We start from the raw sequence: 9,998 nt of genomic DNA on the forward strand, positions 1-9,998 counted from the left end.
TTTCCTTCTCCAATGCATGAAAGTGAAAAGCGAAAGTGAAGTCGCTCAGTCATGTCCGACTCTTAGTGACCCCATGGACTGCAGCCCACCAGGCTCCCCCATCCATGGGATTCTCCAGGCAAGGGTACTGGAGTAGGGTGCCAATGCCCTCTCCATTTCCTACACTGGGAGGGCCCAACCCTGGGGACAGGGAAGTTCCTGGCTGGAGCCCTGTGACTCCGCCTCTGGAAGGAACTCCTTTAGCAATTATTCTCTGTGGCCCTTTTCTCTGCTCTTTGGGAGACTCTTGATTTTTAGTCTCCTTGGTCGTATCTGATGAGAGTGTTGTCAAGCGTGTCCCTTTGGGAGCCCTTGAATCCTCTTTTCTGGTTGTGAAGTTTGTGCTGCAGGGGTTATTTTAGTTCACAAACTGAGGTTTTTTTTTAAAACAAGTGAAAGTGAAAAGCGTTAGTGCTCAGTCGTGTCCGACTCTGTGACCACATGGGCTGTAGCCCACCAGTCTCCTCTGTCCATGGGATTCCCCAGGCAAGAAGACTGGAGTGGGATCAAACCCAGGTCTCCTGCATTGCAGGCAGATTCTTTACCATCGGAGCCACCAACTCACTGCCAATATAATTCCTTCCATCAAAAGCCAAAGTTTTTAATGTACTTGTTTTTTGACCAAATTCATAGACACAAACCATATACAAAATTCTTTTCTAAGCATAGGCCTGCCTTCTAGATACAGACTTATTTCATTGCCTCCTCCTCCCCTCCACATCTTTCTCCCAATTTAATGACAACCACATGGCACCTATTAAGCTTGAATGGTACCATCACACCCACTTTCAACTTTGAACTTCTTTTCAACCAGTTCTCCTTGGGCTGCTGGATTCCACATTACAGCAAGTGACTTTTTCAAATGTTTGCCACTGCATAACTTGGGTCCCCATCTTCTCAATTTCTGTTAATTCCTTTGCTGCCCACCATGGGGCACTGAGCCACTGAGCAAATGCCACACAGTTTGTGTTACATTAGCATTCACTTTCTCTGAGAGTGAGAAAGCCATACTAGTTGCTACAATAGACAAAATCCAAATCTCAATAGCTCAACACAATTTTTTATTTCTCACTCATGTCTGTCCAGTGCAGATCAAGTGGCTCTCCATCCCATAAAAACCCACCCAGAACTCAAAGCCTCAAAGTAATAACCACTGAAAGGAAAGAGACCAGAAGACCATTCTGGACATTCCCATACCCGGAGGGGTGACATCCCTTCTTCCCACCTTCCACTATCCGGGATTCATTCACATGGCTCCAATACAACCTCAAGGGATGCTGGGATATGTAATCTTCCTGTGTGTTGGGAAGAAGAAATGGTACAGTGAGCACATAGCATTGACACACCATGTCTTCTGATTAATTTTTTTTAATGGAACCCATTCTCCAATCAATTCTTGAGAAGCATTATAGAGAGGCAAGATTGGGGGGGGAGCTCCAATGTCTGAAAATTGCTTTCTTATAGCCTCACATTAATAGCATGTTTGGGTATAAAATTTTTGATTGAAAATTTTGGTTTCCTCCAGAATTTTGTAGCCTTTGCTCTAGTATCTTACAATTTTCTATATCTGTGTGTCTTTGAGAAGAGTCTCATCATTCTGATTCTTTTGTAGGGAACTGAAGAGGTTTCTTCAATGTCATCTTCTAACTGATTATTGAATCTTCTTTTTCACTATTAAGTTTTTATTTCCAAAAGCTCTTTTATAGTCTTAGTATATTAATTTATGGGAGACTGTTTTTCAGCCATGGATAGTACTATATCTTTTCTTAAAAAAAATTTCTTCAAGAATGTTATTTGCTTGAAGTTTTTCATGCACAATTGGTTTCTTTTCCAGAAGGCTTCTTTTTGCTTTTACTATTGCAAGTCTTTTTCCATCATCTGCTAATTGTTGGTTGTCTGCTCCCATGCAGAACTAAATGGCTACCTAGAAGATTTGCCCCCATGAAGGAATCTATTGACTATGAAGACTCAATCATATTTTTCACACAAAATACTCCTTTTTTTTTTTGGCCTGGATTCCAGTATTCCTAAGCAGAATGGGGGTAGACACCTGGAGGTGAGACAGGGATCTACATCCTATAGACATATTTTGAATTTTTCAGTTTGGCATCCTGCCTTCAATGATGCCTGACTGTTGCTGGTCCACAGACCTACTTTTTTCCCATTCTAGTTAAGAAGGGTGGTCTATTTCCTGAGTGATAGAAGGGTAGTTATCTCAGAAGTATGGAACAGAAGAAAGAATACAGGGGTCTCACCAGCTCTTAGACAACTCCTCTTTCTTATAGGAGATCATCACCTCTGGAAGTCCCTGAACCTTTCAATTTCAAACCTTTCAGGGGATTTCATAGTTAAACCAGGTTGATTCCTCCTTTTCCCTGCTGTTGGTTAAAGAGTGAGCCTTCCTGTGTCTGCTAAATCTGTTACTGCTTATTCATCTTGTTTTCCAGTTTCAGAAATTTTGTTACTCTGGGCTCTTCTCCGGTTCATCCCCATCAGTACTGCCTCAGATCTGGGCAAGAGGGAGTCTGACTCTGAGCATCTCCCATCCCAAAGAGGGAAGAGCAAGCAGTATGCTCACTCAGGGCCTTTAACCATCCCCTTTGGGATCACATTCTGGGTATACAAGACCCCCATATTCCCTTTCCAAGTAGCCCCAGAACATGTCTAGGACCTGCCTGGGTTCCTTTCTGGGTCAGTCCAGCAGGTTGCACTGCTAATGTGTTCACCCTAGACATGAGGGATGCCAAGAAAAGGCTCTTTGCAAAGGCCGAGTATAGAGCCAAATGTGTTCACACGTGTGCACTACTGCCTCGTCTCAAAGCAAGCCACGGCTTTGACAAAAGTGAAATGAATTTTGACACTGCGCTTCGAGGCTATTTGGCATGAATATACAAATACATTTCAATTTTGTCACTATGAGGGTGTATTTGTCAAGGCAGAAGGATAAACTACAATAGTTAGCTTGATTTATAAACTTTTCAATATTTAAACATGTGACATGGCCCTCCACACTCTCGCTCTGGGGCTCCACAAACATCACAGGTGTTTCAGGAGGGAGCAAAGTTAGGCATGTCTGTCCAATCCACCAACTTGAGCCACAAGTGTGCTCCTGCCTCCTTCCCTACTTGAGGTGCTCCTGTGATACCTGATATTCTCACAACCACTGTGGCTCTTCCCCTCCTTTTGGATATTTCATTGACACTCTCAGCGTCAAGAATAACCAGAGGAGTTTCATAAGGAATATTTATTCTTATGCTTTTATCCAAGAATTCTGCTGCAGTTTTCCCTCATATATATATATATATACATATATCCTTCTCAGGTTAATTCAGTTTTTTTTTTAAGTTTTTGACATCATTTCCTTTCACTGTATCTTATCATCCTGCTTCATTCATCCTTAAGTCTCACACAATGTTTAGCCTAATTCCTTGCTTGTAATAGAAATTCAATAAATATTTGTTCAACTGCCGGCACTGAATTGTAAAATCTTAAAAATCTATGCCAACAGATGTTATCTTGAGCTGTCGCTGAATCTCTCCCTCCTCTTCACTGACAGAAAACAAGTGACACTGTCCCTGGACTACTTAAGGCATGATTATGTTTGTGTGCTTCCTGCTAAAAGAGTGGCTAATTGTACTGACTGGTTGCTTCAGAATTGTGTGAGACAGCCTCAAAGGTACATAATCAAAAGAGCTGAAATTCTGCTTTTGTGCAGACTTGTGATTCCTAGTGCTAAGGACCATCTGATAGAAAAATTTCTGAGCTCTCAAAAATTACTGTTCACAAACTACTTCCATCTGGACATGTCCCTTACATGTCATTACTCTGACATGAGCAACACTGAGGCATACTGCATAGTTCAGCCATGGGCTAGTGAGGGCAGAGACCCCTAAAACAAGAGAAGAGGAGCCTCAGCCACCAGCCAAGCTACAGCCAGTAGAAGGGCACAATATGAATCCAGCAAAGTCATCAACCAGCACCAAATCCTCACGGCTGTCAGACCTGTTGGGAAGACGTTCCCAGAGAGCAGGACGATTGAAGTTCAGACAGCCAGCAGAGCAGTGAATCTGCGTAGGCTATTGTTTGAAGTGGACCACTCTAGTGAGCATTTAAAGACATGCCAAGCAGTGTGTACCCTCCTGGAAGAATAAAAGTATCTAAGAAAAGCCATCCTCTGGCCAAGCAACTTTTAGGGCTGGGCAAGATTCTGATCCTGGTAAGGCAACTGAGGGAGCTTAAGCATGAATCCAGCTTGACGGCTGTCTCCAGGGACCTTTGCCCTGACTTTGTGGCCATTTGAGACATCTCTGTTCAAAAGACCTCACCACAGCCTTGCGTTTTGACTTCCCCTTCATTGTCAATTGCTTAAAATGGAAGTGATGCACCGAGGAAACCAGAATTGAAAGAGACACGTGTAGCCCAATGTCATCGCAGCACTGTTTATAATAGCCAGGACATGGAAGCAACCTAGATGTCCAGCAGATGAATGGATAAGAAAGCTGTGGTACATACACACAATGGAGTATTACTCAGCCATTAAAAAGAATACATTTGAATCAGTTCTAATGAGGTGGATGAAACTGGAGCCGATTATACAGAATGAAGTAAGCCAGAAAGAAAAACACCAATACAGTATACTAATGCACATATGTGGAATTTAGAAAGATGGTAACGATAACCCTGTATGCGAGACAGCAAAAGAGACACAGATGTATAGAACAGTCTTTTGGACTCTGTGGGAGAGGGAGGGGGCGGGATGATTTGGGAGAATTGCATTGAAACATGTATATCATATAAGAAATGAATCACCAATCCAAGTTCCATGCCAGATACAGGAAGCTTGGGGTTCGTGCACTGGGATGACCCAGAGGGATGGTATGCGGAGGGAGGTGGGAGAGGGGTTCAGGATTGGGAACACGTGTACACCCGTGGCAGATTCATGTTGATGTATGGCAAAACCAATACAATATTGTAATTAGCCTCTAATTAAAATAAATAAATTTAAATTTAAAAAAAATGGAAGTAATGGTCCTGACTCCTGCATTTAAAAGTAATGGTGATTTATTAATTTGGGACAGTTGCTATGGAAATTTTGGGTATCAACTAGGTCAAAGCTAGGTATAAGTTTGGTCAACCTAGCCTCTTAGAACCGTGTCTGAGTTTTCTCCAGGATGAGAGAAAAACAGAACTGAATCCTCAGTAGGAAATTCCAGTTACAAAAAAATAAAAAGCTTTTACAAGTTTTGTGCTACAGCTCCTACAAAACCAGGGACTTCCAAGATACCCACTGGGTCTCCTCCACTGTCTTTACTGGACACACACTGCTGTGCTTCCTCCAGTTGCCACCTTTTTTACTCTTGGGAGCCCAGAGCATGTCTCCCATGCTTTTCTCATAACATCAAAACAGACCCCCAAAAAAGTTCAGCTCAGTCTAAAAGCAATTTAAAATATGAGATTAGTAATGAGAGATCTGTCTCGCTACAGAGGAAAAAACAGTAAAATTAACAAAAGCCACATTTTAATGGTTGAGTTTGAAATTAAGGAAAAGGTTTTATGGACTAGAATTTGGATCTTAAGCCCTGTCTTCTTCTGAAACAAAAGGCAACATAAACATAGCTTCCAGAAAGGCTCTAATACCCTCCATGTAACAGGTCTCTCTGTTTAGATTTTAAATTACCTAATAATAAATTCAGCTTTGAGCCTTCCAACTTTTGTTGGAAGTCCATGGCAGCATTGGAAAGAGAACCCAAGATCCCTGCTTCTGAAACCCTATTCACCTGTTTCTCCTGCCTCTGCCTCTGCAATGAGGAAGTATGACTCAAGCAATGCTTTGTCATCTACAAAGACAAGAATAAAGAAGAACAGCCCCACAAACAGTCCTTGAGGACCTTAGCAATGCCTTACTATTCTTTGGAAAACATTCCCTTGAGTCTTTAATATGGAGCTGCCAGCACACACCAAAGAAAATGGTCATCAGGTTGGGATATGGTCAAGGAGAGCAATATACAGAAGAGAGATCAACCAGGACCATTAACATAAATGATTGATTTTTCACAGAGGAAGCTTCCATAATGTTGAGGCTTCCATATTTCTTGTTTGCGTGTGCTTAAGTGTGAGGTTCCTGAAGTGAATTCAGAGAAGAACATGCTCTTGGCGCTGATGAGAAAACACCTTGCCTGCTTCTGATTCTTAATATGAATACAGATAATGAGAGTTTCTGGATTCTTCTTGGGGGATTTTAAGTGGAAGGTGTCAGAAAAGTTCCCAAAGGCATCAATGGCTCTTGTCTGTCATAGGAGCTCAGTTTGATCCTTTTGACCCTTCAAAGTGAGTCCTTCCTGTAAAGAAAAGACTTGGCAAGCACTGAATTTTTCATCCTAATGCCAGCAAGGGGGCCAGGCGGGGGGATGGGGGGGAGGGAGGGAGGTGCCGCAAGTGAGTCCATGGAGAAGGGCTGAAAATTATCTTGGAAAAAGGTCAGTCGATCCCAGAAAGCGTCTTCTCCTGGCTCTCGAGAGGGTAGTGTGGTCTGGAATGGGTCTTCCCTGTGATACTCTTGCCTTAGAAAGCACTGTGGTCTGTTCCCCTCGGGCAAATTCTTGCCTGCCCTTAAATACCAGGTGGAGAGAGACATTTCCCACCTGAAACTAACCATTCTCTTGGTAGGTCTTCAAAATAAAGCCAGTGTAGCTAACAGTAAGCTAATATAGCAAGCTCCATCTGTACATCTGGAATACAGGGATTTTTTGGTTTTTTGTTTTTGTTCTTTTTTTATACAGGGTTTAACTGGGTATATGATACAATCAAGAAATTGTTTTTTCCCCTACCAATGCCTGGGTCAGATTCCATCACTTTCAAGTCAGTTTCAACCATTAAAATCTGATCCCATATTCAGAAATTTTAAACTCTAATCCAGACCATTCTAAGTCAAGGCTTTAAACTTGCGTTCAATTAAAACTTCTCCACTCAGCTCAGGCTTGAATTCAGGCTTGGGGATCAGCCCCTGTGGAGGGGTCATTGCCTGGCCTTCTCTCACAACAATACCTCCTGCCCCAGCAGCTCAACACGCCTGGTGCCTGCTCTCTGGTTCTCCAGGTACAAAAGGGATGAGAAGGAAAAGATCAAAGGAATTTTACTTAATTGGCGCTGTTTCAGTGCCTTGATGTGCTTCCGTCACCTAAGCGCTGACTTTATTTTGCAGACAGCAAGCAGGTCAGGGTGTACTGAAGACCACAGCTAGGGCTCCTCCTTGGAGCAAGCTGTTCTCCCCCTGGCTGAGCCCCTAGGACCCCAGACCCATTAAGTCCTGCCCTGGCAGTATATCTCTGGGGTCTGCTAACCCAGGAAAATAGGCTTCTTGGACAGGATCCCTTCAAGACAACTGGAGCCCAGATCTGCTTCCACGTCTGCCTGATGCCTTGGGAATACGTTCTTGCCCCTCAAAGCAATCAGTGCAAGTACAGCTTGCTCAGCCACTGAACTTACTCCTGTAAGCCACCCCCAGCCAGCCTCCTACCTCTAGACTCCTCCTGTAAGCCACCCCCAGCCAGCTTCCTACCTCTAGACTCCTCCAGCGGACACCTGTCAATCTTTCTAGAGAGTTCTGTGCTCAGACAAGTAAGATAACAAGTTTCTGAACCCCAACCGACGTTCAGCAAGGAAATGTGACATGGTCACCCTTCCAGCAGGTAACACTGAAGTCTAGCAGAAGTTCTGGTGGTTTTATTGAGTCTTCTTCATTTGGCTCATGAATGAGAGCAAAAAAAAGTGACACTTTCTCCTCTTTTCCCTTCCCTGAGGAGAAGACTCAAAGCTGGCTTTACTCCTACAAATATCCCTTCAAAATAATTCACAATAAATGCCAATCTTCCAATAAGATGGATGGACCTGGTTTATGGGTGCAGGTGTTCAAAGATGAGTCCTCTTTGGTAAATTCTGAATGAATGTGAAGTTATTTATTTAGCCCACTGCCCTCAACTTTAAGGCTTTAGCTGAGATTCCAGTGCAGAGACAGAAGTCTCTTTTCATAGGTCATTTCACAGATTCTGCCTCTTCATGAATGAGGTTGACTTCTACCAGGACAAAAATAAACACGAGGTGACAGTGAAGTGTTCACTTCAATTGTCTCCCCATCTCCCTGCCTCCACTGGGCGTCTCTTTGGCTATGCCAAAGAGTCTTCAGCACTGACCCTCTGCTCAAAGTCACATGCTCAGCCCCAGTGTTATGAACTTGGACCCCTGTTCAGGAGGTTAGTTTTCCTTCCCCCCAAAGGCTCACTAACCAACTTTCAAGGAGCCTTCAGACACCTGGATGTGTCTTCAGCCTTTACTTCCCTCTAAGGCACTGAAGCATCTTTTTGGGAGAACTGGCTACTTACACGTGAAAAACTGAAAAGCCTTAACCAGCAGCATATGATAGCTCATTAAACATGAAGTGTTTCTTTTAACAAAGGACACCATCAGAAGTTGCCAACCCAAGGCACACCCAAAGATAAGTGGTAACAGGGAACTTTGCAATTAGCGTCCCCTTTCAGCTCCCCATTTGCAGTTGATGGACAGGAAAATGCTCATCTTAACCAAGCTCAACTTAAGCACCGCTCACCTTCCTCTTGTGTTGCTGTGACATCACAAAACAAAACATAGCAGAATATCACTCCCCCGAAGGCAAGGAGACAGTTCATTTTGCTCAGGGGGGAAAAAACACATAGAACATCCTAAAGTCAAATGCAGATTGTTTATAGAAATTCTCTTAACATTGCCTGCAAGTAATGCAGTGAATGTGATAGGAAAAAGCAAAACATGCACAGGCTTGGATTTTTTTACACATCAAAGCGGATGGCAAGGAGAGTGAAAGACCTGAGGTATCACTGGTCCAACGCAGGTTAGACCTTTCATCCTTCTGAGTTCCCAGCACTGACAAAGCAAAGTGCACAAAGTCATTTCCACTGGGGTCCACCCTGAACGCTCAGAGTAATGGGGGCCATGCAGAGGAGGTGATGAGCAAAAGGGGCGGGGCCGGGCTTCTCAGCCAGGGCACAGCCCTAGGACGCAGTCCAGTCTGGGCCAGCTCCCCAGTATTGGCGCTAGAAAGGAGTGGGGGCGGGGTGGGGGGCGCAGCTGAGAGGGCTGGGCACTCGGGCCGCATCTGCCGCCCCACAGGGCCTCCAGGGCAGCTGGACCCACGGGATCGCGGCAAGCCACTCACGCTCCAGCTCTGCTCCCTGTGTCCCCTCCAGCACCCTCCTAGCCTCACCGTCCCCATGAACTCCGGAACCCTGGCCTCACCTCCCTTTCCAGCCTAATTCTGTTCCCTAGGTCTCACGGGTCAATGTGTCAATGTGTCTTCCACCTTTGGACGCTTCCAGAAAGGCGCTTAAAGGTTCAACTCTCCTGACGCCTGCTCGGGGCTGTCCGGTCAATTCCCCCCTCACCATCCTATCCGCCTCCCACTGAGGGCTGTCACAACTGGGACTGTTCCCATCTGAGAGTGTCACCTCTGACCCATTCACATCCTTTAAACTGCTCTTCCTTCCTTTCCCAGTTCCCTTCTGAGCTGGGCCGAGCTGATGTTCAAAATATTTAACAACCGGTAGGGTACGGGCTCCAGGCAATAAGAACGGATTCCAACAGTAAACGATCATCCCAGGAGGGCTGGTGGGCACCTCTCGCAGGAGCCTGAAGCGGGGATGGAGAAACACGTAGGCCCACATTGAAGGCCCACGGCTGTTCTTCCATCGTCAGTCCTTGTGTCCTTGGAGAGCCTCAACCCCGTCTACAGCTGGACCAACCCCTCCTCACTCACAGAGGGGAAAACCTGCCTGTGTGGGAGCAAGCGGGGTCGTGCCTATGTTGCCGCGGGGGGGGGGGGGGGGGGGGGGAGGGGAGGGCGCTGTATGCAGCGTTGGGGGGCCGTTGAGGTTCTCTTTTACACTTGGGCAATGTCCTCCCCTCCCTGCCCG

The sequence above is a fragment of the Bubalus kerabau genome, chromosome 10, assembly GCF_029407905.1.
Source record: "Bubalus kerabau isolate K-KA32 ecotype Philippines breed swamp buffalo chromosome 10, PCC_UOA_SB_1v2, whole genome shotgun sequence".
Lineage (NCBI taxonomy): Eukaryota > Metazoa > Chordata > Mammalia > Artiodactyla > Bovidae > Bubalus > Bubalus kerabau.